Raw genomic sequence first — 21,693 nt, 5'->3', positions numbered from 1 at the left:
ATCCCAGCACTTTCAAAGGCTGAAGCGAGTGGATCACTTAAGGTCAGGAGTTCAAGACCAGCCTGGCCAACATGGTGAAACCCCGTCTCTACTAAAAATGCAAAAATTAGTTGGGTGTGGTGGTGCACACCTGTAATCCCAGCTTCTCGGGAGGCTGAGGCATGAGAATTGCTTGAACCCAGGAGGCGGAGGTTGCAATGAGCTGATATCACACCACTGCACTTCAGCCTGGGTGACAAAGTGAGACTTTGTCTCAAAAAACAAAAACAAAAACAAAACAACAACAACAACAACAACAACAAAACAGTCAAACAAGACTTATTTTTCCAGAGACTTGCTACAGTTTTCTATGCCTAGTTGGCTGTCAACACATTACTAAATCTGAGCTTTTAAATTAGAATAATCATGAGTTAAAACAAAGTGAATTTAAAATTCTTTCCTTATTTCTTGAGCTTTTGCTTTTAATGATAGTTGCAAAGCTCCTGGAATTTTCCACCAAGTTATCTTCTACTTGGGGCCTCATGTATGCAAATGAGAGGAGCTGGGTAATAGAGGGAGAGGGAGACCCTGGGCAGGGCAATTATTTGACTTGCATTCCTTTACTCTGGTGTTCAAGAGGCTTTATTCACATTTGTGTGTGCAGTCCTTTGTAACCGGTTGCAAATTCCATCTCCCCAGACATTCTTTCTTCCTGAGGTAATAGATGTGCACGCCATTGGGGCACTCAGACACAGGTATGCTGCCTCAGCTTCTCTGTTAGAAAGAAAAGGCTAAGGCCACTAGGCAGCATGGTGAAAAGAAGCAAATTGCAGGGTCCCTGGACTCACATTTGAATCCTAACCCTGGGCAAATTACTTCACCTCGCTGAGCCTCAACTTCTCTCTCATCTATGAAATAAGGGGAGGATTACAAAGCATGGCACTGAACCTGGCACAAAATAAAATATGTTTGTTCAATAGAAGTCTCCTTGCTGCCTTCTTGAGGAGGTGCCAGGGATACAGGTGACCAGGGATACAGGTGTCTTGTCACAAGACAGACAAGCCTGCTGGCCAACCAACAGACAATTCAACAGGTGTAAGCGTGATAATAAGGGAATAAGTGGTAGTGGTGAGAACGTATGGAAGACTTAAGCTGAGACCTGATGAGTAAGTTAGGAGCTTGCCACACAGTCTGGTGGGAGTGCAAGAGAGAGCCGGGCACACAGAGAAGTTTCATAAGGCTGCCTAGGATGGGAGGGATAGGTTGGGGCCAGATTAAAAGGGCCTTCTCAGCCTCATTTTAAAATTTGGACTTTATCCTAACAATAGTGGGAAATGTATTGCAACATTTTAAGTGAAGAAGTGATACAACAGATTTGGATTCTAGAAAGATAACTCAAGGTAGAGGTTAGATTTGAGGGGTAGCTACACCAATGCCTGGGGTCTAGTTCAGTTGGGACCCCCAGTTGAAGTCCTCCATATGAGAAATGATGGAGGACTGATCTTGGAAGACTTCCAGGAAGAAGAAAGTAGTGCTTTCATTCATTCACTTATTCCCCACATATTAATTGAGTGTCATTATGTGCCGTGCACTAACTTCCAACGGTATGGTAGTGAACAAAACAAAGCCCCTACCTCAGTGGAGCTACATTCAACATAAAACACAGATGAATCTATGAGTAAATGAATATAAACAAAACATAGGTGACACTCTGATTTTATGACCAAGTTGATACTCACCTCCCTGAACCTACCTTCAGAAGGAGAAGTCGAGTGTAATTGAGCAGGTGTTACTCAGACCTACCTCTCCAATGCACAGAGATCTCTGGGGATATCTCTGACCAGGATAATGTCATACCTGCTCCAGGAGCCCTTCTTGGGGCTGCCCCTTCCCTCACTAACAGATACAGGAAGGGAACTGATTCAAAGCCAGGGTCGGAAACTCAGACACTTAAAGGGGCAGAATATTGTTATGAACTTTATGTTACACAGATGCTATCTGGTGCAAGAAGGTGAACTTTGCAAGAAGACCATTGGGTCTGAAGAACACTGACCTCAATAGCAATTGCTGCTCTGTGGCTGCATGACAGTGATTCTCCACATGTAGACTTTACTGACTGGTGGTCCGTGAGGGTTCTAGTGACGTAAGGAAAAGCTAACCATGCCAGATCTTTCTTTTGTTTTTAAGGGTCCATGACCTGCAGTTTCACTGACTTTCTTTTTTTTTTTTTTTTTTTTTTTTTTTTGAGACGGAGTCTCGCTCTGTCGCCCAGGCTGGAGTGCAGTGGCGGGATCTCAGCTCACTGCAAGCTCCGCCTCCCGGGTTCACGCCATTCTCCTGCCTCAGCCTCCCAAGTCGCTGGGACTACAGGCGCCCACCACCTCGCCCGGCTAGTTTTTTTGTATTTTTTAGTAGAGACGGGGTTTCACCGTGTTAGCCAGGACGGTCTCGATCTCCTGACCTCGTGATCCGCCCGTCTCGGCCTCCCAAAGTACTGGGATTACAGGCTTGAGCCACCGCGCCCGGCCCGACTTTCATTTTTATACAGGGCAGAGGTATGTGTGCAAGCTCAGATACCTTAAATTCATATGCCTTTAATACAATCCAGGCAGATGTCTAAATGAGAGATGCTTCGCCACAAATGGAGAGTGAAAGTGGGCCAGTCTAAAAGGACCTCAACAGCACTGTGCATGGCCAGCTGTTTGTGGCTGTACCAAAAATGCAGGTCATAGGATTTTTATGTGAAAATTTCTGTATTTAAATGTTGGAAACTGAGTCTGTTTTGTTTTGTTTTTTGTTTTTTGTTTTTTTTTAAATGCAGTTTTTAATCATCTGTGAGCTGGATTCTTCCTTTATCTTTTCCAAGGCTGCCCTGTAAAAACCTCCACTGCTGGCATCTGCTTTTCTTCCTTTTCACTCCCCAGTCCTGAGTCCTTTAGTCTCTTATTATATCAAATTTAGGGGTGACTGAAATTTAGCCAAAATTTTCTTGAGTTTATGGAAAAGCTATATACAAAAGAAAGTTTCTGTATACAAGGATTTTATATCAGGAAGAATTTTCAGTTGGGGACGGTAACAGTTACTGTAAGTAAGATACGGTCATAAATGTTGTTTCTCTAAGGGGAGAAATTTCTGATTTCTAGTCAATTTCCAAACCTGTGTCCTGGAACATAAACATTTGTTTGTAAGTAAAAGAAAGAAGGTACATGCGTATGCATTAAATCCATATTTACACCCAGTACATATGAGTACATAATATACTTTTCCTGGGAATTATCAGATTTTTTTCCTGGATCAAATGATGAAGACTATTTAAAGTAGAAAAGAGAGAAAACCAGTCTATTCTGCATGGACATTTTGTTATCACTTTTATGGTAAGCGGTTCCATAAGCATGGGCCTCTATTTTGGCATTATATAATTTTACATTACTTCTTAAATTAAGTGCAAGTTTTGAAAAGGAAAAAAAAATTAACCTCCTGTTATAATCGAAATCTTTCACTTTCTAAAAATCAGGATATCTTCTTTTAAAGGGAGTTATCTATTCAATCAAAAATAATTCTATGTTTCTATATACCTTACAATTTTACAAAATTCTGTTCCATACAGTATCCTTATAATCACTTTTTCATTCCATTTATATCCTTAAAAACATCCCTAGGAGGTAGAAAAAAACCCAGATTTTAATGAAATCATAAAAACAAAGAACTTGACGCAGCCCCCAACACCTGCTAACCATACAATGTGTTTACAGTTGTTATTGCTACAATTAATGATATCACTAGTGTTGTTTTAAGCCTGATTGACAGTTGAAGAAACTAAGTAAGTAAGGTAAGTAAGTAAGTAGGGTAAGCTAGGTAAGTAAGTAAAAAACTAAGTAAGGAAGCTAAGGCCACTATGGTTATAAAATTAGGAAAGTTTAAAGACTAAAACTTATTAACTCACAGGTCTATGGACTTAAAATCCATAACCTTTCACTTATACCAATAAAAAATAAAAAGAACAAAGAGGGCCTTTTGTTATTTTAACACCTTTATGTGCTGGGTGCCTTGTCCATATTAGCTTTTTTATTTTTATTTTTTTGGCAGGTACTGTATGAGGTCTCATTTTATAGATAAAGAAACTGAAAAAGAGGTTAAGTCACTTACCAAGGTCACATTGCAAGTAAGTGGCAAAGCCAAAAAAATGCTCCTATGTCTGAATGCCAAGGCCCCTGATCTCCTTCTAGAGTACATTGTATCTAATGGATAGTTGCAAGTAACAAGTATTTTATTTTTAATTGATAGTAGGCATTAAAGAGGTGTCTGTCACTTGCAACTAGAGCAAATTTTCTTCACTTCATAAAGTTGCCAGCTAAAGGAGAAGAAAGCAGTCATCTTTAATAGATAGGGTTTTCTGTAAAATAAACAAAAGGGTTTTGTGCCTGGTTTAAAAAAAAGAAAGTTCTATTTCTTTCCATGTCTGAGAGGTGACCTTTCTGATGTTATACTGTGGGTGGAATTAATTCTGGAGGATGTGAGTGGGATTTTGGGAGTATGATGGGAATGACTGATGAATCCATACTCCATTTATAAGTGGCTTGTCATGTGATGATGAATAGAGAAAACATAAACAGTGGATATAGCAAAGTATCAGTTTGGATTAGGTTTAGGTGTGAGTGACAGAAAACCTAAAATGCCAGGACCTCAGAAAGGATAGGAGTTTATTTCTCATGCATATAAAATAAATGTGGAGGTCAGGAGTCTAAGGCAGGTTCAAGATGACTGAAGGTTTTTTCTTTCTTCAATCCTGCTCATCCTCAATACATGGCTTTCTGCCTCATGGTCCAAGTTGGCTGCTTAAACACCTGCTATTGTGTTGTAATTGACTGTAGGAAGGAGAAAGGGAAGAAGAAGAACACATCTCCTTTCCTTTAAGGACACTTCCCGGAAGTCACACATGACACCTCTGCTTAAATTCAATTAGCCAGAATTTAGTCACATGGTTGTGACCTCACATACATGCTGCAAGAGAGGCTGGAGAATGTATTCTTGTCCTAAGCATCCATATGCCCAGCTACAAGGTGTGTGTGTGTGTGTGTGTGTGTGTGTGTGTGTTGCAAAGGGTGAGGGAGTTCTATAAATAAGGAAAAAGGAGAAAACATACTGGGGAAAACCTAATAAAGTCTCCCATAGAAAGAATCAATGAAAATGAGTTAGCCATGCAACATAGAAAGATCACCTCCATGCCAGCCTCTGTTCCAGAACACCTACCAAGTCCTTTGCCTAGGATAGGAATTCTAGAACAGATGCATGGGTGTAAGTCCTAAACTTTTCCTCTGAGCACCTGTTTTTGAGTGAATGGTAAAAATTTTTAGGAGCCCACATCTTTAAAAAGAAAGGCAAAGATAACCATAACCTTTATTTTTTTGAGCAGCTCCTTTGCACACTGCTTCACTACAAATAAGACCTACCTAAGGAATTAGATCTTTCACTAAGTCGAAAATTGCAGTTACTTCAGAAGCTTGTGACTTCCATTAAAAGGCTGAACTCCCTAACATAGATACAGACCCTGCATGGGGGGCATGAATTTCCAATTTCTTGTACTGCTTTCATCGGCATGCACCCAGGGAAGTATATGTATACATTGGTAATGTTTAGGGAGCTGAATACTTCTCAGTTTTCTTCTGTCAGTGTTCCTTCATCCAGAGGAATACTGAAATAATAATTCTAGCAACTTTTTAAAATGCCAAACGAATTACATGTATATTTCACTTAAGCTTCAGAGCAACCTGAAGGTGGGCTTTATCCATTCCCATTTTACAGACGTAAAAGCTTGGAAACAAAGTCACACAACTAGTAAGGAGATGTGCCAAGATTTAAACTTAGGTCTTTTGGACTCCCAGATCCATACCCTGCATCACAATGGCCTCACACCTTTGAAAAGTAGTACAATGGCCCCTTTGATGTTTCTTTTTTGTATAATGACCTAAGGAAAGTAGAGAGGTCGAGTCAACGTTCCCTGGTCCCTACAGTTGTAATAGGGCTCCCTTCACCCTCTCGATGATTCTTTACTGAGTTACAGGTAAAACCCCACAATGAACTATAGGAAATCCCACTCTTTTAGAGCTCTGAGGATTTAGAGCCTGATTTGGGCTGAGCAGGTGAGGGAGATTGGTAGCAGAGAGCCGGAACTGGAGGCCTGTTCTCTGTCAGTTCATTACTTTCAAAGGTCTGTTGCAGGGAGTCTCCTTGTCCTTCCAGTGTAGGGAAATATAATTGTGATGAGTACATTTCCAAAAAATATATCTCCACTACTAAGGACATGGTAAGGAAATGGAACAAATTAATAAAAAGGGCTTCTCAGCCAACTGGAAAAGAGGCAGGCCATGGGTATCCAACGTCTTCCTCACTCAGTGTTTCTTAACCAGTTAAGCGTTCTGGGTCCCCTCCCTCTCATTTATTTGCTGCTGTGGTGTCAGCAGGGTAGGGTGAGCTGGCATAAAGTTTAATAAGTAGTAGCTTACAGATCACTTGCTACCACATTTTCTAAAGCTTGCTGGTAGTTGCTGCCTTTGTCCCCTCGGTGTATACTTGAGATACCTTCAGTCAGATGAAAATCGTGGAAAACCAAACTAACCTGGCTTCACAGTGATGAGATTGGTTGGCTCCTGGTTAGGAAAGGCTTCAGAATGTGTTTGTTTCATTGACTCAATGGGGCATCACCAGGAACCCTGTTATTTATTTATTTTTTTCTTTAAACCTCTCTGCTCTGATTTTTGCAGTCAGTTTCATTTACAGCTGTCCCCACACACCTTCTGGTTGCCAAGTGATTTTCCTTTCCAGGGCTTTCAGTTTGTTCATCACTATCTAGGCAGAGGGAGAAAAAGAAAAGGTCACTTCCAGGAACTCTCTCAGAAGAGCCAGGAACTATTTTCCCAGTCATCCTCAGCAGATTTCTCCTCAATCTCATTGTTCCAAATAGGGTGTTATGTTTATCCTTGAACCCATATGTGGAGCCAGGGGATGGGATAATGAGCCACAAGCCCCACCACCTGATCAGCTTCCCCCAAGCACCTGGGCTTTGCAGGAGGAATTGAAGGTGCTCAAATAAAAGTTAAGGTAGTTACTGAAAGAAGGAGAATAGTATTGGAAGAGCAACTACAGTGCCTATTACACACCCGCTGTTCTGAGAATCAGCTCCAACCCACTCCTAGCAGCACCCAAGGAACTGGGGCGCTTAGCCTGGCTCACAACTCTTGGAAGCTGCTGACCCCTAGTGTCTGAGGAAAGCATTGGCTCTAGAATCCAGAGGCATGGGTTTACCTCTCATGAGAATCACAGTGGCTGTGACACCCTCTCACACACAGAGAGGTTGTAAGCAAATTAAAACTTCTGGAAATACTTTAATGAATAAGTGAGTTTAATTGAAAGTCTTCCAAAGACACTATAATACTTAGGCTTCCCTGACCTTGCTGATCAGCAACTTCAGAACACTCTGTAGTCCTTTTCGCAACTGTAAATTGTCATCCACAATGTCTTTCTCTCTAGACAGAGGGTGTGCTTTTTGAGGGTGGGGCCTGAGTGCAAAACACCCAGCTCCTTGCCTTGAACTCCTGCATGCTTAGTGAACACTTGTATGAGTAAATGAAAGACCCAGCTGTTGTTCAGCTCTCCTCTGCCCTTCCATAGCCATGGCTTTCTCTTATAAATATCAGCTCTACCAGCCTAATTGTACTCTTTTTTTTTTTTTTTTTGAGACAGAGTCTCACTCTGTCACCCAGGCTGGAATGCAGTGGAGCGATCTTGGCTCACTGCAACCTCCGCCTCCCAGGTTCAAGCGATTCTTCTGCCTCAGTGTCCCGAGTAGCTGGGACTATAGGCGCCCGCCACCCACACCCAGGTAATTTTGGTATTTTTAGTACAGATAGGGTTTCACCAAGTTGGCCAGGCTAGTCTCAAACTCCTGACCTCGGGTGATCCACCCGCCTCTGCCTCCCAAAGTGCTGGATTACAGGCGTGAGCCACCGTGCCCATCCAATTGTATTCCTAATAAGACAACTAAGCAATCACAATTGTGTTTTGAAACTGCATGTTATACAAATGGGAAAATATTCCAACCCCAAATACACATCTAAGCAACTGCTTTTGTGTTGTGGAATACCCACTATCTGGTCAGCAGAGAAAGCAGAATTTTTTATTACAAGCAGATCAACATTGCTACTGTGAATTCTTTGAGCAGTAGGCAAAGCTGTGTTAGAAGGGGTTCTTCTTTGGTCTGTGCATGGCAGGTAACAAGACTTTTCCTGTGCTTCATGATTTGGGTTAGGAAGAAAGAGGAAAGGCAACAACATGGTAATTATAATATAGAATGACTCAAGGCAAGAAAGAATAGGTTTTTGTTTTGTTTTGCTCTTAATTGACTTGTAATTCAAGCGTGAAATGTGGCAGCTGTCAGGATTGGAGAAGCTTTGCACAAACCCAATATTAGAATTTAACTGCCATTAGCTGTGGAGGGCACCAAAGGACAGAGAGGATTTCTCAATCTGGGAGCTGAGGGCGAGTTCCGGGGAACAGTGGCAGCCACAGCTGTAGAAATTCTGACAGTTGTTCAGTCTTGGCAGGCAGGGCTGCTGCTCACTGGAGAAGCTGCAGTGCTTCCTGGGCAGGGCCCTCCGCTCACGTAGTGCTTGTAAGACCTGCTCTGGGTGGAGGCCTGCGCCATCTTTCTTTTCCCCTTTTCACAGGGGAGGAGAAAAATGGGCAGATGAGTATCATAGCAGTCAGGTAGGTCATGGGATAGGGAAAAAAAAATCAAACATTGAGAAAGAGTGACTGGAAAACCACACTGTAACATTGTGTCCTAAAGTATTGTATCAGTTTTGCCAGCCTGCACTTGTCTCTTAATTAAGTAAACTAATGCTGTGTGTTATCAAAATTGTCATTATTACAATTCTGTTACTTTGTAGAGAATAAAGGTAGATACTAAATACTGGTTCTACATTTCGTTGACAAATTTCGCAATTTTGCTTCAGAGTCCTTCTTTGGGATACATCTCATTCTTGCAGAAATATGGATTTTGTTCAGTCAGTGTTTAACAGAGACTTTTAAAAGCTACTAAAGTTGCAAACTACTTAAGAGTTGTAAGTCTATCACAGTCCACCCATTTGAACAGTCCCCTGTTTTAACCTGTATTTGTGCTTTGAGGAGAAAGTGATGGAAGAGGCTCCATGCTGGCTTCGTCCCTCTGATGTATGAATAAACGGGCAAGTAATGGATGACCTGGGGTTCATGCCAGCCAACCCACCTGCACACCTGCTTTCACAAGCACTAGACAAGGCACCTACCTTTCTTAATGTACCAAGTACATAATCTCTCCGATTCTGTAAGAAGATTAGCTATTAGGAAGATTACAAAACTTTGGGTACAAAAATAAGAGTATTTTTAGAATTTTGTTCTCCATGTGTTAATTTTATCTGTAGTGGGTTTTTGTTCGTTTTGCTTCCTCTGCCCCACATCATAATTTGTGTGTGTGTGTGTGTGTGTGTGTGTGTGTGTGTGTGTGTGCTGAATAGATGATCTCTAAGAAGGTAAATTCTCTTGGGAAAAATTCTCAGCATGAGAAATGTGGGGAAAATACAGCTGGACAGCGTTTAATTTTGCCAAGAAAAAAATGAGGACTTGTTCTTTGCTGGTGCATGAGGCAGGGCTGTGTCACTGCAGTGTGAGTTGTGAAGGAGAGAAGCAAATGCACAAGCAGGTGTTTACACCTGCTGTCTTCTTAAGTCCTCCCAATAACCCTGTAAGGCGGGTACTACTTCTCTTGTACAGAGGAGGAAATTGAGGCTTAGCTAAATTATGCAGTGTGTCCAAAGCATAGTTAACAGTGTGGCCAACTTTAAAATCCAGACAGTTCTAACTCAAGAGCCCTGTTCTTCTTACTATACCAAATGTCTCAGTCCTCAAGTTGTTGTCTTAGAAATAAAAATATAAACAACAAGGAACATTTGTTCAGCTTAGTGTTTCTCAACAGAGAGATAGCTTCTCTGAAGCCCTTATGCTTTCACTAAATATTTAATTGTTTTGTTTTTATTTTTATAATAACCCATTAATGTTAAGCATATTCTGGTTCATCACCTTATAAGCAAGGACTGCTCTATGATACAAGTAATGCTGGTTCTGTCTGTGTTTACATTGACACCAAAAAGTGTTTCTCAGCCCCCAGAGATTTCAAATTACTTTACCCAATATCCATTCCTCCCCTCTACCTTACTAACAGAACCGACTGGAATCAGCAATGGTCCTATGGTTCTCAGACTTCCTTGCAGTTACGAATGTTCATGTGGCAAGGTTTGAGCTCATGATGTCTGAGCTATTAGATGGGGCTTCCCAGAAAGATCCTTAAAAGTGGCTGACTTTTAAGATCGATAGAGGACATATCAGGTATTAAGCTGATACGAGCAGGTGCTACATTTGATCTCAGACAAAAGTTCAAAAAGCAATGGTCAGTGTCTTTCTCACTCTCCAGTCTTTCTCCTCATCTAGCCAGGAAGGAAGTTGAGATATGACCATGAGGGCAAGAACACATACTAGCAGTGGTGGAAGCAAAGATATAAGCAGTCTGGGTCTCTAATGACTACCAAAAAACCCTCATTATACCAGCCCAGGATGTGACTGTCTGCAGACACTTCATTATGTATAAAAATTAAGCTAATTACCCCATCTCTACTAAAAATACAAAATTAGCTGGACGTATTGGCACATGCCTGTAATTCCAGCTACTTGGGAGGCTGAGGCAGGAGAATCGCATGAATCTGGGAGACAGAGGTTGCAGTGAGCCGAGATGGCGCCATTGCACTCTAGCCTGGGCAACAAGAGTGAAACTCCTTCTCAAAAAAAAAGAAAAAAAGCTGTGTTTTTTTTTTTCATTCTTTTTTTTTTTTTTATTATACTTTAAGTTCTAGGGTGCATGTGCACAACATGCAGGTTTGTTACATAGGTATACATGTGCCATGTTGGTTTTCTGCATCCATCAACTCATCATTTACATTAGGTATTTCTCCTAATGCTATGCCTCCCCCAGCCTCCCACCCCCCGACAGGCCCCAGTGTGTGATGTTCCCCACCCTGTGTCCATGTGTTCTCATTGTTCACCTCCCACTGATGAGTGAGAACAAGCAGTGTTTGGTTTTCTGTCCTTGTGATAGTTTGCTGAGAATGATGGTTTCCAGCTTCATCCATGTCCCTGCAAAGGACATGAACTCATCCATTTTTATGGCTGCATGGTATTCCATGGTGTGTATGTGCCACATTTTCTTAATCCAGTCTATCATTGATGGACATCTGGGTTGGTTCCAAGTCTTTGCTATTGTGAATAGTGCCACAATAAACACATATAAATACATGTGCATTTATAATAGCAAGATTTATAATCCTTTGACTATATACCGAGTAATGGGATCACTGGGTCAAATGGTATTTCTAGTTCTAGATCCTTGAGGAATCGCCAAACTGTCTTCCACAGTGGTTGAACTAATTTACACTCCCACCATCAGGTGAGCCGAGATGGCGCCATTGCACTCCAGCCTGGGCAACAAGAGCAAAACTCCATCTCAAAAAAAAGAAAGAAAAGCTAATTTTTAAAATAGCTTTATTAACATATGATTTATGGCCAGGTGCAGTGGCTCATGCCTGTAATCGTAGCACTTTGGGAAGCTGGGGCAGGTGGATCATTTGAGCCCAGGAGTTCGAGACCAGCCTGGGCAACATGGCAAAACCCTGTCTCTACAAAACATACAAAAATTAGCTGGAGCATAGTGGCACGCAAATGTAGTCCCGGCTATTTGGGAGGCTGAAGCAGGAGTATCCCTTGAGCCCAGGAGGCGTAGGTTGCAGTCAGACGAGATCACGCCACTGTGCTCCAGCCTGGGTGGCAGAATGAAACCCTGTCTCAAAAAAATAAACCAAAGGGATATAATTTACATACCGTAAAATTCACCTGTTTTGTTGTTGTTGTTGTTGTTTTGAGACGGAGTCTCGCACTGTCACCCAGGCGGGAGTGCAGTAGTGCAATCTCAGCTCACTGCAACCTCTGACTCCCAGGTTCAAGCGTTTCTCCTGCCTCAGCCTCCCGAGTAAGTGGGATTACAGGTGCGTGCCACCACGCCCAGCAAATTTTTTTGTATTTTTAATACAGGGGGTTTCACTGTGTTGGCCAGGCTAGTCTTGATCTCCCGACCTCATGATCTGCCCACCTCAGCCTCCCAAAGTGCTGGGATTAGAGGCGTAAGCCACCGCGCCCGGCCTCAAATTCACCTGTTTTAAATGTGCAGTGATTTTTGGTAAGCATAGTTTTGTGTAGACATCCCCGCAACCAAACCTAGAACCTTTCTGTTATCCCGAAAACATTCCTCTTGCTCATTGACAATCTATCCTCATTCCTCAGGCCAAGGCAACCACTGATCCGCTGTCTTTATAAATCTGCCTTTTCTGAACATTTCATATAAATGGGATCATAGAACATGCAGTCTTTTACATCTGGCTTCTTTCACTTAACATACTGTTTTTGATAGTCTTCCATGCTGTAGCACACATCAGTAGTTTCTTCTTGTTGCTGAATAATATTCTGTTGTATCATTCTATTATATTTTGGTTGTCTGTTTTCCAGTTGATGGACATGTGGATTGTTTTCTCTTTTTAGACCTTATGAATAATGTTGCATGAATACATATACATCTTTGGACAGATGTATGTTTCCATTTGTCTTGGGTAGATTCTCAGGAGAGGAATTGCAAGATCATATGGTAAATTTATGTTTCATTTTATAAGTAACTGCCAAACTGTTTTCCAAAGTAAGCATAGTATCTTATATTCCCATCAGCAATGTATGAGGCTTACGGTTTTTTCATATTCCTATCAAAAATTATTTTGTCTTTTTATTATACCCCTTCTACTGGGCATCAAGTATAATAGCATCTCATTGTATTTTTAATGTTCATTTCCCTTATGACTAATGATGTTGAGCACCTTTTCAAATGCTTATTAGCCATTCATATTTCTTTGGTGAAATATCTATGCAGCTGTTGCCCATTTTTAATTGGCTTGTCTTATTATTAACTTACAAGTGATTTTTATATATTCTGGATACAAATCCTTTACCAGAAAAAGTATTTGTGTATACTTTCTCCCAGACTGTGGCTTACTTTTCATTTTCTTACTGATGTTTCTTGAAGCATAAAAGTTTTTAATTTTGATGAAGTCAGTTTTTTCAATTTTTCCTTTTATGGATTATGCTTTTGATGTTGTGTTTAAGAACTCTTTGTCTAACTTAAGGTTGCAAAGATCTTCTACTTTCTTCTACAAGTTTTATAGTTTTAGCTTTTACACTTGGCATATGATTCATTTTAAGTTCATTTTTATGTATAGTGTGAGGTATCTAAATTCATCTTTCTGCACGCAGATATCCAGTTGTCCCAGCACCATCTGTTGAAAAGACTGTCCTTTCCCCATTGAATTACCTTGGCACCTTTGTGAAAAATCAATGGACTATAAATGTAAAGTTTTATTTCTAGACTCTCAATTCTGTTCCATTGATCTATATGTCTACCCTTATGCCAGTACCACACAGTCTTAATTAATGTAGCTTTATAGTAAGTTTTAAAATTGAGAAGTCTAAGTTTTCCAACTTTGTTCTTTTTTAAGATTGTTTTGGCTTTTCTAGGTCCTTTGCATTTCCATATACATTTTAGGATCAGCTTGTCAATTCCTGCCCAGAAGCCTGTTGGAATTTTTATAGGAATTATGTTTAATCTATAGATCACATTGAGGGGCATTGCTATTTTAATAATACTGAGTCTTCCAATTCCTTTATTTAAATCTTCTTTAATTTCTCTTAGCAATGTTTTGTAGGTCGTTGGGGGTTTTTTTGGCAGTCTTGCTCTGTTACCCAGGCTGAAGTGCAGTGGTGTGATCTCAGCTCACTGTAACCTCTGCCTCCCAGGCTCAAGTGATTCTCGTGCCTCAGCCTCCTGAGTAGCTGGGATTACAGGCACATGCTACCATGCCTGGCTAATTTTTGTATTTTTAGTAGAGATGGGGTTTCACCATGTTGGCCAGGCTGGTCTCAAACTCCTGGCCTCAAATGATCTACCCACCTTGGCCTCAGAAAGTGCTGGTATTACAGATTTGAGCCATTGCGCCCGGCCTGTAGTTTTCCATGTATAAGTCTTGCACTTCTTTTGCTCCTAATTTTTCAAGTCACTGTTATACGGACTTTCTGATACATAAGGCCAAATTGAAATCATGATACATATTCTTATGACCAAATAAAATGGAAAATTTAAACAAGTGGAGGTGTACTTAATATATGTAAATGATATTTCTATGTGAAGGCCAAATGGTGCATTGTGTAAATGAACAGTCTTACAGTGGAAACAATGGAGAAAACCAAATTATTACATGGCATGCATATCCAGTCCAAATGAACCTTGTCCTTACAGTCAGTACCGTATGTGTATAAGCCAATAAAACAATGTCATCTGGCACAATAATCAGTATTGTTAATTGAAATTAATTGCATTCGGCCAGGCGTGGTGGGTCAAGCCTGTAATCCCAGCACTTTGGGAGGCCGAGGAGGGTGGATCACAAGGTCAGGAGATCGAGACCATCCTGGCTAACATGGTGAAACCCTGTCTCTACTAAAAATACAAAAAAAAAAAATTAGCCGGGCATGGTGGCGGGTGCCTGGCGCCTGTAGTCCCAGCTACCGGGAGACGGAGGCAGGAGAATGACATGAACCTGGGAGGCGGAGCTTGCAGTGAGCCGAGATGGTGCCACTGCACTTCAACCTGGGCAACAGAGGAAGACTCCGTCTCAAAAAAAAAAAAAAAGAAAAGAAATTAATTGTATTCTATTTTTGTTTATATTTTGTAAATTCACTTGGATTTTTATGAGCGTTATTAGCAAAAGGAATTTACACCTAGTTTCACATGGATTGGCTCAATATTTTTTTCCTTCAATAGGTGTTGTCTTAGTTCATTTTCTGTTGCCATAACAGAATACCTGAGAGACTGGGTAATTTATAAGGAAAAGAGGTTTGTCTGGTTCACAATTCCGGAGGCTGGGAAGTCCAAGAAGCATGGCGTTGCCATCTCTCAGCTTCGGGTGAGGGCCTTGTGCTGTATCACAGCATGGCAGAGAAAGGCCGAGAACCAGAAGGGAAACAGGAGTGTGCAGAAAGGGACAAAAATGAGAGGCAGCCTTGCTTTATAACAGCCTGCTCTCTCAGTGACTAAGAGATGGATTAATCCCTTTCTGAGGGTGGATTCCTCAACCAAATGCCTCTTAAAGGTTCCACTACCTCTCAACACCATTACTTTGGGGTCTAAACTTCAACATGAGTTTTGGAGGGAGCTGACCATATTCAAACCATAGCAGCTATCTATTTTATACTCACTATTGTGAAACAGTGGCTCTAGTTTTTTTTTACTTTACAAAGCATTTTCAATTCACCATCTTGTTATTCTCACAGTAACAATGGAGCTTGGGTAAAATAGGGCTTTTTTAAATTCCCATATTATAAATCACAAAACTAAGATTCACAGAAATTAAGTGATGTGTGTAATTGTATACATCCATAAGTGGCAGTTCTGTGATTGCTGAGTGCAGTAGCTCACACCTGTAACCCCAGCACTTTGGAAGGAACTCTTCAGCCCAGAAGGCAGGAGGCTCTCCTAAGCCCAGGAATTTGAGACCAGCCTGGGCAACCTGGGGAGACCCTGTCTCTTCAAAAGGTTTAAAAATTAGCCAGGTGTGGTGTGCACCTGTGGTCCCAGCTACTCAGGAGGCTGAGGTGGGAGGATCACTTGAGGCCAGGAGTTTGAGGCTGCAATGAGGACCAATCACGCCACTGCACTCCAGCCTGGGCAACAGAGTGAGACCTTATCTCAAAAAAAAAAAAGAAAGAAAGAAAAGAAAAGAAAAAGAAATAAAATTAGGAGTTCAGGCTCCAAATCTCTTACTCTTTCCTCTACATCCGTACTGATTATTGATCACTTCCTGAAACCCTGCTAGGATACAAGAGAAATATAAAACTTTTGGAAAGCTTTATAGGTACCAAGATAAAACTAATATGAAGCATAGTAAAGTTAGGGTTAATATAATGGAGGCCACAGCCCAGACTCTAGATTCTAGTAGCGACTATAGAAAGCAGACAACTCTCCAGACGTGACAGTTGAGTGGGAAGCATGCCCTGAGCAATGCAGAAGATGCTGTCAGGCAGCCCAGATCTACAGCACTCCCTCCACCTGCTTCCAGGAGGGAAGGACTTCCTTCTCAGCTGCTGGTAATGTTGGCAACTGACAGTGCTCAGCTGAGACCCTCTTTGGGATTGCCTGTGGTTGAGGAGAACTAGGATGCCCAAGGTAGGAGCAGGAGCAACCCATATCCAAAGACAGGTTAATGCTGGGACATGAAGGCCTGGCCCTTCGTGGATCCACTTTGAAGGCCCATCCCCGTTGCAGAGCATCCTCCTGAATCAGTCAGGCCTCTGTTTGCAGCTGCATCAGAATCCATCCTCTCCCTCTGCCCTGTCTTACTGCCTGTATTCCCTTACAGGTGTTGTCCCAGAGCACGCTGAATAAACTTCCTGACTGTGAATCTCTACCAGAGGGTCAGCTTCCTGCACCCAATGATCTATAAGGTTTCTAGGCAACAGGAAATGCCCAAAGGCCAGAATTCCTCTCATGGGTGTAGCAGAAAGTAAACAGAGTAGTGTTTTATAGTGGCTACAAAAGAAAAGGGCAATGGTGGTGAACTTTGAAAGACAGGATGAGCTGTCAGCCCTGATGGGGACCCCTCAGAAAGCTGTAGCTGGCCCATGTACCGCACATATTGCCGAGTAGGGATACTGCCGGGACCCGATGTTCGCTTTGTAAAGTGGGTGTGTAGCCCAGGTATCAGCTCTGATCTTCACTGCTTACTGTCCTCTTCAGTTGCAGTCCTATGAATTTGGCCCAGAGGCTAGAACCGGAAGATCTGATTTTAGATCTCCCTTGCCAATTTTGTGGCTTTGTGATTCTAGAGCTTGTATTTCTCGTTTGAAAAATGGGTATGCTTTGAGGATTGAAATGATCCTAATTTCTGGGGCTCTTCATGAGTGTCATGTGACAGGAGGATTTCATGGCCAAGTAATTCTGGGTGACACTAGGCCAAACTAAGTTAAATTGATTTCTGAGGATTTCTCAGTCTTTTGTATGTTGCTCTTCCTTCTAAGTTCCTTAAGGAGGGGGTGTAATCCAAATCATGTCAATCCATCAGGAAGACTTCTTGCTGCCAACACCCTCCATGGAGCGTTAATAAGCCTGGATCTTGCTGGAGTCATATGGAGAAGCCCTGTCCCATCCCATAATGGACAGTTAATAAATGTCAAATTAGACTCTGTTGATTACCGTGGTCTGCACTGCCCTAACCTTAAACCAAGTTAGCAGTCTCAGAAATATCAGAAGAGTTCCCAATGAGGCTGGCGCTCATGATCGATGTGTTTTTGGTTATTTACATTTGGTAAGCTATAATTTACTTCAAGGATACATCCAAATCTGTGTTCAAGACATGTATGTTTTAAAGAATGTTATTCAGTCAAGTTTTTAGACTAGGGAGAAATGTGGCTTTCCAAGGCATACACTCTCCATTCGAACAGTAGTAGCCATCATGTGTTGGAACTTATAGTTGACACCTTGTGGGGATGAAACAATATGTTGAAAAGGACGCAGAAGGTGTGTCTGGGCTGTGGGAATAGGAGTGCTATGATGCATTAGTGATGTCACCATTAACAACAGCATTCTCCACCTTTGTTTTAGACCACAGTTAAGTTTACCATATATACTCCTTTACCTTTTGAAGACAGAGCATTTAAACCCTCTCAAGTACAGTGTGTTCAAAAGTAACTCATCATCATCTTCTCCCCTTCTATGCCACTTCTCTCCACCTCAGATGATGGTGGTAGTCTCCAGGAACACACCCATGATTCCTACCTGGTCTTCATTTCCCATAACCCATCAGTCACCAAATCTTATCAATTTACCTTCCAAATGTGTCTCAAATCACTCCCCTTCCCATCCCAGATGCCACCCCCATTCTGCAAATGCTATTAACTCTCACCTCAACCTCAACATAGTCTCCTGCCTCTGGTCCTATTTATTTATTTATTTATTTATTTGAGACAGCATCTCGCTTTGTCGCCCAGGCTGGAGTGCAATGGTGCAATCTCAACTCACTGCAACCTCTGCCTCCCAGGTTCAGGTGATTCTCCTGCTTCAGCCTCCCAAGTAGTTGGGATTACAGGTACACGCCACCACACCAGGCTAATTTTTGTACTTTTAGTAGAGACAGGGTTTCATCATGTCGGCCAGGCTGGTCTTGAACTCCTGACTTCAAGTGATCTACCTGCCTTGGCTTCTCAAAGTACTGGGATTACAGGTGAGAGCCACTGTGCGGCCTGCCTCTGGTCCTTTTTAAAAATGTATTTTACTTATCCATTTTTGAGACAGATCATGCCCTGACACCCAAGCTGAAGTGCAGTGGTGCAGTCATGGCTCACTGCAGCCTCAAACTCCTGGACTCAAGGGATCCCCTTGCTTCAGCTTCCAAAGTAGCTAAGACTACAGGCAAACACCACAGCACCTGGCTTTTTACAAATTAATTTTCATAGAGACGGGGATCTCGCCTTGTTGCCCAGGCTTGTCTCAAACTCTTGACTTCAAGTGATCCTCCTGCCTCAGCCTCCCAAAGTGCTGGGATTAGAGTGGAGCCAGCCCGGCCTCTGCCTGTGATCCTGTACTCTTTAAGCCCCTGCCCTAGTCTACCTACCTGACTGCCTATTCAAGTGTGTCTCCTTCTCAAATACTGTAATGACTTCCTTAGGGTAAAGCCTAACCTAAATTCAGCATTAAATAACTCCCGTATCAGCCCTGCTGACCTCTGGTCTCATTTCTCGTCACTTCCTTGTACTCTAACAAAACCAGTTTGCTGACCTGCCTAACTCATGCTGTCTCTAGCTTCCATGCCTTTGTTTTTGTGGTACCCTTTGCCTGAAATGTTTTGTCCACTCTGTCTCTTTCTTGCTCAGTTAATTCCTACTTATCACTGAAACGCAGAACTCAGAAAATCTTTCCTGACCCCCAGGCTTGATTAGAGCTCTAACCAATTACATATGTTGGGCTATAAATAAATAATATAAATATGATATATAGTATAATTCTTTGTTTATGTGTCTATTTTTGCCTTAAGGCTGGGAATGTGTCTTACCTCTGTATTCCTTGCGCCTGTTACCATACCTGCATTTATCTCAAGTGCTTAATAAATATGCATGGATTAAATGAAGGAATTAAATACCTATGATGAATAAAACTAAGCTAATAGCAACCCATCAACATCAGAAATATAACCAATACTTAGGTAAAGAATTTTCTTTTGCACACTAAGAATGATTGCTTTGCATGGCTGGTGAAGTCTGAAGGAGAAAAGCAAGCAATGGGGCGGGGTGGTGGGGTTGAGGGGAGGTGCATTGTCCATGAAAGCAGCACTGAGCAGATTCTAATGACTTCAGTGTGGTATAAAGCAACCTGAACACTGAATTGCATCTGGTTTCCAGTGAAAGAGAACCACTTTGAGCGCTTAGCTGGGTTTAAAGTAATTTCCTCACTTTTGTGTGGCCACTCTGGGTGTTTGCCCATATCTGTACCTCTGTAGCTGACGTTTTAAAATGCCTGAACTTTGGCTTGTTTTTCTTCATGGATTACTAAAAAAAAAGAATACCTTCTTCTACTAATTAGATTAGATTAAAGTTAACCCATGGGATCCTTTGGCAAAGTACTGACTAGATCAATACTTCTTTTCAGCTAGAGGTTTTTTTTTTTTTTGACAACAGAGAAGGAATGGAGTGTCACCTGTTACCTTCTGGTGAAATTCCTCATTGTGCTTTTGTCGCTGTATTCTTACTGTGTGCAAGACCTGCCAGTCACAGGCTCTAAGTCTAAGCCTTGGCTTGAGCGACCTTGGTTTGAGCGGCCTTGGGAATAAAGTAGGTTTCCCAGACCCTCCCTAGGACCCTCATTGTTTTGATTTTCCTTTTTACACATATCCACCTACAGTGTGGTACAGCCCAAAACCTGAACTTAAAAATAAACATGCAGTCCCCTTTCATTTATCCACTGGTGAGACAGGCCATCAGCAGCTGCAGTAGACTGAAGCCTAGAGGTAGACCCTCAAGTCAGACAGCAGCCCAGCCCCCTCCACAATAATCAGCCAGGGAGCATTCACAAAGCCCACATATCTTACACCCAAGCAGGACAGGAGTGTGGATCGACGCGTATGCTGCAGTGGTGTGGAAATTTCATGCATCCTCAAATGATGTACATGAAGGCGTTTTACACCAAGGTAGCACCTTCTATGCTCTTCTCATCTGGCCCCAGAGTGCTGTGCCTAATGCGAAAGTTCTGGGGAGAGAAAGTGGTTGAAAAGCTGTTAACAATAGTTGGGTAGACTTTAAAGTGGGGACAATAACACTCTGAGATTCAAAGTAGAAAAGAGCAGGCAAAGTGCAGCATTGATCACTTGGAAACCTCCTGACATGTTGTCACCAGCTTCTCTCCCCTACCTCCCCTCTGGGATAAACACCTCAGCTTCGTATCATCTTCCCCAGGAAGGGGCAGTGTGGAGCCGTGGTAGAGCACTGCCTGGGAATCTGCAGGGTCAGTGGGGCCACCTGCCAGCAGCAGAGCCTTTGTGTGACCGCAGGGAAGCCTGGGGCAAGGAACCACTGCCCCTGCCACCAGCACTGCTATCTGTTATCAGCACCAGGAGCTGTGCCAGGGGTTTTGCACTCCTGATCTCCTGCAGCCTTCATTCTGCAAGCAGCACTTGCTGGAGCAGCCTGCCCAAGGTCACAGAGCACGGGTCAGCTGTGTCCAGCATGGAGACCCTGCTCTAGTCCATGGTCACATCACAGGTCCTTTTCCTTTTCCTTTTTGACAGCATTTGGCTTTTGTACATTAACAAAATTATATATTGCAGGTTCTTAATTTTAGTTGACAAAAATTAACTATATGATCCTTACCCTCTGTCTTAGTTGTCTATTGCTGTATAAATAATAGTTTACTACAGTTTAACACAACAAACATTTACTGTCTCACAATTTCTGATCATCAGGAATCCCAGAGCTGCTTAGCTGGTGTTTGTGGCACTTAATTTCTCATGACAGTTTAGGCAGAATGTGCATTGGGGCTGCAGTCATCTGAAAGCTTGACTGGGGCTGCTGGAGGGGCCTCCTCATTCACATGGCTGGAGGTTGGAGCCCTCAATTCCTCACCACGTGGCCTTCTCCATGGGCTGTTTGTGTGTTTTCATGACATGGCAGATAACTTCCCCCAGTGCTGGTGATCAGAGAGAAAGGAAGAGTGTGGGAGCTTGGGGGAGAGGGAGAGAGGGAGAAAGAGATGGATGGATGAAGCTGCTGTGCTTCTTTTGACCTAGCCTCTGTGGTAGCAGGTATGTCACTTCTGCTTTTTGTTTCTGTAGAACAAAGTCACTATATCCAGCCCACACTTAAGGGGAAGGGCATTAAGCTCTTCTTTTCAGGGGAAGAGTATCAAAGAATTTAGGGACATATTTTAAAACCACGTACCTTCCCCAACCCATATATGTAAATCTTCTAAGGCAAACAAAACAAAACAAAAACAGAAAG

The 21,693-nt window shown here is 42.2% G+C and overlaps 1 protein-coding gene and 1 pseudogene across 9 annotated transcripts in view; one reads left to right on the top strand and one right to left on the bottom strand.

Annotated features, from left to right (window-relative positions):
- SCHIP1 (schwannomin interacting protein 1) overlaps nucleotides 1–21,693 on the top strand; it is a 164,967-nt gene that overhangs the window by 65,805 nt on the left and 77,469 nt on the right. The window lies entirely within an intron of this gene.
- On the bottom strand, nucleotides 10,303–10,458 carry LOC119626125 (U2 spliceosomal RNA; annotated as a pseudogene).

This window comes from Chlorocebus sabaeus, chromosome 15 (genome assembly GCF_047675955.1).
Source record: "Chlorocebus sabaeus isolate Y175 chromosome 15, mChlSab1.0.hap1, whole genome shotgun sequence".
Lineage (NCBI taxonomy): Eukaryota > Metazoa > Chordata > Mammalia > Primates > Cercopithecidae > Chlorocebus > Chlorocebus sabaeus.
This window is presented reverse-complemented; position numbering and strand designations above follow the sequence as displayed.